The 6,081-nt window shown below is 40.2% G+C and overlaps 1 protein-coding gene across 1 annotated transcript in view; it reads left to right on the forward strand.

Moving 5' to 3' along the window:
- The window catches only part of LOC116661566 (kinesin-1 heavy chain-like), a 45,952-nt gene extending 44,162 nt beyond the window's left edge, over positions 1 to 1,790 (forward strand). The window contains 1 exon segment of the mRNA XM_032473940.1: positions 641 to 1,790. The gene's annotated coding sequence lies outside the window, so the exon portion shown is untranslated.
- Positions 1,791 to 6,081: the final 4,291 nt, after the last annotated feature.

A 6,081-nucleotide genomic window follows, 5' to 3' on the forward strand; every position in this document is an offset into this window, starting at 1 on the left:
GCAGGGAGGAGGAATGCCAGAGGTGCAGGTGGGAAAACAATGCAGCATATAATGACTAAAAGCATAAGTTTCGATTCAGACCTGGATTTAAAGTCTGACTCTTCGTCTAAGACAGAAGTAAGTTAATCTCCAAGACAGTATTTCTCAGCTGAGGGTAATTTTGCCCCCTAGGGAGTATTTGGCAATGTCTGGAGATATTTCTGATTGTCCCAACACTGTGGGAGGAGAGTGGGATGCTACTGACATCCAGTGGGTTAAGGTCAGGGCTGCTGCTCACCAGCCTACAGTGCACAGGACAGCCCAGAACAAGAATTATCTGGTGCCGAATACTAATAATGCCAAGGATGAGAACCGCTGCTTCAAGACTTAACTGTAGTGGGGAGGGTATAGCTCAGTGGTAGAGTGCATGCCTAGCATGCACGAAGTCCTGGGTTCAATCCCCAGCACCTCCATCAAAAAATAAATAAGTAAGTAAACCTAATTACCTCCCCCTAACCTCCAAAAAAAAAAAAAACTTATCTGTAAAACTGTCTTAGTGATACCATGCTTTTCTTGTGAGAATTAAATGATTTAATGTATATCAAATACCTGTGTTATTGGATTAGAATATTTAATGTATATCAAATACTTGTGTTACCAGATCAGAATACCCAGACGCTGAGACATGGAGGTTTGCAGCAAAGAGAGGATTAGTCACAAGACAGACGAATCTTGGAGCCACCTCGCTGAAGGCAACGGGATTGGAAATAGGTGTGATAATCCACATTCTGCTCAGGCATAACTCAGCCACTGGCCTCTGAACTTTTAAAAGGTCTTCCAGTGGAAACTCACGCATGCCCACTTGAAGGATCAGTGGTCCTATCCAGTCTTTACAGGCTCAGATCACACCAGACACAGCTGATACCAAGTTCCTAGAAAACAACTCGAGCAAACATCTTATTGTTTAAGCTATGTCCTGCTTGAAGGACATGCAAGTCTTTTGCAGTAACAATTAAAATGACTTTGATTTGGTTACAGGTGAAATGGATTTAACCAGTGACTATCCATGGTTTCATCTGCCATACAGCATATATTAAGAATGAGAATAAGAAAAAAATGAGGAGGAACACTAAAATGGAGAGGGGAAGACGCTGAAGACAAGTTTCCCATTGCGATTTTGGATCAAGCATTCATTTGCAGGGCATGGAAAGCCATCTTTTGCATTGATTACTGATCATAATATGACCCGGCACTGGATTTGCTGTAGATCTGAAGTAAAACCCTGCAGGAGCAAACTGGTATCAGCTAAGACCCCAAAACCATCAGTGTTGAGAAGGTTCACCCCCATGAGAAGAAAGAGGAAACATTTTCAGGGTTGTAATTGGAAGAGTTGCAGGGTTTAGGGGAGGCCAGTTTTACCTGAATCCAACAAAATGGTGTAGTCTGTATTTAATATTGGAATTGGGAGAAGAGGAGTTGCCTCTAGTTTTTTTTTTTTTTTTCTCTTCTTTCACTTTTACAGTTGCAAAATATTATCAACTCAAATCTGAGAGGAAAAAAAACTGAAAGTATTTGTTGACCAAATCAAAGTGCTTCAATTTTTATTTAAATTTGTGTCTTTTAAATCTTTATGTAAATCATTCTATGATCTTTATAGGGTAAAAAAAAATTGTGACAAAAAGAAAAAACACATAATCCAATCAATCAAAAATAATTATAATTTCCTTATCAAGCATTCCTTCAGGTATTTTCTGTGCATACATAGCATTATGTACACCTTTTAAATAAAATCAGATCATCTCAATCAAAAACTTTGTAACAGTTTTTAAATTTAATATTACATCTTAAATAGTTTTCAGTATCTTTGTTTCATCTGTATTAGCTTGTCAAAATATAAAGTTTTTTTTCTGAATTATGAAAAGAATAACCACTAAATGTAAAAGAAATACAAGCAATATGGAAGCATATAGAAAAAAGGAAATTGGCATAAACACCTAAAGAACAGAAAGTTCAGAGGTAGGATGGGCTCAGCAGTGTCATGAAGACACTAGAGTCACATGTGAATCATTGAAGTTAGAACACTCCCTCATACCATACACAAAAATAACCTCAAAATGGCTTGAAGATTTAAACATAAGACAAGACACTATAAACCTCTTAGAAGGAAACATAGGCAAAACATTTTCTGACATAAATCTTAGCAATGTTCTCCTAGGGTAGTCTACCCAGGCAATAGATATAAAAGCCAAAATAAACATACAAGATCTAATTAAACTTATAAGCTTTTGCACAGCAAAGGAAACTATAAACAAAACGAGAAGACAACCTACAGAATTGGAGAAAATATTTGCAAATGATATGATTGACAAGGGTTTAATTTCCAGAATATGAAACAGATCATACAACTCAGTAACAACAACAAAACAAAACAAAACAAAACAAAAAAAAAAAACAAACCCAATCCAAAAATGGGCAGAAGACCTAAACAAACATTTCTCCAGTGAAGACATACAAGTGGCCAATAGGCAAATGAAAAAATGTTCAATATCGTTAATTATCAGAGATCAAATCAAAACTACACTGAGGTATCACCTCATACCAGTCAGAATGGCCATCATTAAAAAGTGCACAAATGACAAATTTTGGAGAGGGTGTAGAGAAAAGGGAACCCTTCTACACTGTTGGTGGGAATGTAGTTTGGTGCAGCCATTATGGAAAACAATACGGAGATTCCTCAAAAAACTAAAAGTAGACTTACCATATGATCCAGCAATCCCATCCCTGGGCATATTTCCAGAGGAAAATCTAATTTGAAAAAAATACATGCACCCAAACATTCAGAGCAGCACTATTTATAATAGCCACGACGTGGAAACAACCTAAATGTCCATCAACAGATGACTGGATAAAGAAGTTGTGGTCTATTTATACAATGGAATACTACTCAGTGACAATAAAGAATAAAATAATGCCAGTTGCAGCAACTTAGATGGACCTGGAGATTGTCATACTAAGTGAAGTAAGCCAGAAAGAGAAAGAAAAATACTATATGATATCACTTACATGTAAAATCTATACAAATGCCACAAATGAACGTATTTACAGAACAGAAACAGATTTACAGACATAGAAACAAACTATGGTTACCAGGGTGGGAAACGGCCATGGAGGGATACACTGGGAGTTGGGGATACTAATTACTATATATATATAGAACAGATAAACAAGGTCCTACTGTATAGCACAGGGAACTATATTCAATACCTTGTCATAGCCCATAATGAAAAAATATGAAAAGGAATATATACGAACAACTGAATCACTATGCTGTACACCAAAAATTAACACATTTCAATTTAAAAAAAAAAAAAGAAAAGACACCAGAGGCTTTCTGTTTGTCGCCTCTACTCTGCTGTTTACTGGCTTCATCTACAAGCTTGTTCTCCTCATAGTCACTAGACGGCTGCCAGTGGCAACCAAGGCTATGTGGTCCCTTCTTTATGTCCCCCTGCCAAGGAATATAAGCTTGTTCTTTCAATTTAATTACATCGACCTGTGCCATATGCTCTCCCTGACCAATAAGTCACCAGAGCAATCTTACTCACTGATGAGCTGGGACTGGTGGGTACGGACTGGTGGGTACACAGAGCCTGGAGATGGGGTCAGTTTGTTCTGAATGCATGGCTATGTGGAGGAGGGTGGACACCTAAACCAGTGGGAATTCCATCAGGAAAGAGGGAAGAAGGATGCATGGTTACCTAAGCGGTCGGCAGTGTTCACACTTCCCTGGCGATCCAAGTGCCTATAGTCTTTCCTATCTGTTGATTTCAAACAATATTTGCAGCTTTATAAAGCTCACTTAGCCTCTCCCCAGAGGGAGGCAGGCAATGAGGAGTCTTCCAGCCACTGCATACACTGTGAAGTCCTGGATTTCTGCGAGGTCTGCAGTCCTTACCATTCTGTTATTTTGATCAAATGTCGGTTTTTAAGTTACTTAAGCATAGAAGCAGTTTTCTGAAATTTTCTTCCAAAGTAAGCCTTTTCTTTATCTTAGGCATTTTGACCTCCTGTAACAAAGAACAAGCCTGACTCCATATTGAATCTATTCCTAACCTTCGTGCTCTGTTGCCTGTGCTCAGTCATGCTGGCTCTGCACTTTTGTAAAAGAATATTGCCTATAGCCTGAAATACACAGGAGAGACATTCTCAAGGCTCTGACTTTTAAAAGTAAAACACTTCTCCATTCACAGAGAGTTAAAAAGTTGTAAACCAAAAAACAATTGTCTTGTTGGAGGATTATAGCAACGTGACCAGATCTATGTGGATAGCTGCAAGAACAAAGGATTCTGACACCAAGAAGTTTGCAACAGCCACAGCCCCTCCCCTTTTAGTATAAAAGAAGCCTAAGATGGTTCTTTGGGACACTAGCCTACCACCTTCTTGCTCTGCTGGCTTTCTGAATAAAATTGCTACCCCTTGCCCCAATAACTCATCTCTCCGTTTATTGTCCTGTCTTCTGGTGAGCAGCGTTCACTTGGACTTCGTAACACTCCTTTCCTCCTCCTCCTTTTTTTTTTTTTTTTTTTGGTGGAGGGGCAGGATTATCACACAGACCCCAAACTGGGTTTCTTGCTTCGTCATTTTGAACTAGCGGCCATTCTACTTGGGCTGTTATTCACCCCCAAATAATATCCACCTGGGCTTTTTGCTCATCTCCCTGTTTGCCTGAACACAACCTGCATCCTCCCTGCAGAGTGTGAGGGAGGTGGGGCACGTATTAGCATCATTTGAGTCTGTGGGTCCCAAAGCTGCCTGAGAAGAGTTGGGAGGGGAGCAGTTCTACGAGCTATCAACGAGCTATCAACGAGCCATCAAAGCTGGGAACAATTTTCACATTCATTTTACTTTTGATTTGATTGAAACCCTTTTCTAGAGGTTCGATCCAGTGAATAGAGAGCCCACCCTGTCCTATGGATGGTGGTGGGTCTGGAGGTTTGGGTTTATCTCCCCTCTCTGGCTGTTCGAAGCTGGAGGCAGAGCCCCAGCAGAGCCATGTGACCACCTTGCCTGGTGTGGCCTCGGGCACTGTCCCCCACCCAGCCTGCTCTGTTCACAGCTGCCGGCTCCTCAGAGGAAACTTCTGCTAGCTGCTCATTTCTGGCTTCTCTCCCACCACCAAGACCTTTGACTGATGTTTGGCTTTCTGTGAGGAAAAAGGGCCCCGGGTGGAACATTCCAGATCTTTTTTCCTGCCAACTCAGGCCCCCATTTCCTGTCCCTCCAAAGTGAGAGGAATTTTTAGTGGGATTTTTCAGAAATTCTGCCTCTTCTCATCACGTCGTGCAGTTCACTCCAAAAAGGAGTTGTGGGTTGATTCCCAGAATTTTGTATCCATTTAGGCTTAATTGTTTTGTGTTTTGGATGTATCAGATGTTTTGTATTTAGATTTCTATTTCCTGAAGTCTGTGGTATGAGGTTGGGAAATTTTCCTAGATTCGTTGTTGGATGGTGTTTTGTTTGGTGGATCTTGTTTTATTCATTCCATTACTGGAAGCAGATTTTTGTAAACCTGCTAATACATCCCTGTCTTTTATCTGGATGCCCGAGAAACATTTCACGGTTATACAGCATCCCAGTGCCATGGATGAAGCCAAATGTCCTTAACCAGTTTCCAACTGGCAAACATTAAGGTGATTTCCAACTTTTCATCATTATAAAATTGCTGCCAAAACTGCATGTAATATGTATGCGTATCTCTGGTGATTTCTTTAGTAAATCATCACATTTTTCAATACTGCTGAGGAGTTCAGCTGTTTTGCCCCTGCTCGGCATTGTCTTGGTTTTTCAGTTTAGTGGTTCTAAATAAAACCATCATGAACACTCTTTGCCATATTGTGCAACAATCTCAGCACCTTCTCTTTCCGCCAGACCATATGTTGGCCCAGATACGCTAATCCCTCCAGCCAGCAACATGATTGGTCCACTAGGGATGTACATAACCCTCGTCCTCTCTCTTCCTAAAATGTACACCCTTTCACGGTCCATGCATCCTCCACAGCCTCTCACAATATATTTCTGCATACTCTCTTTTCATTTTTCAGC

This window comes from Camelus ferus, chromosome 35 (assembly GCF_009834535.1).
Source record: "Camelus ferus isolate YT-003-E chromosome 35, BCGSAC_Cfer_1.0, whole genome shotgun sequence".
Lineage (NCBI taxonomy): Eukaryota > Metazoa > Chordata > Mammalia > Artiodactyla > Camelidae > Camelus > Camelus ferus.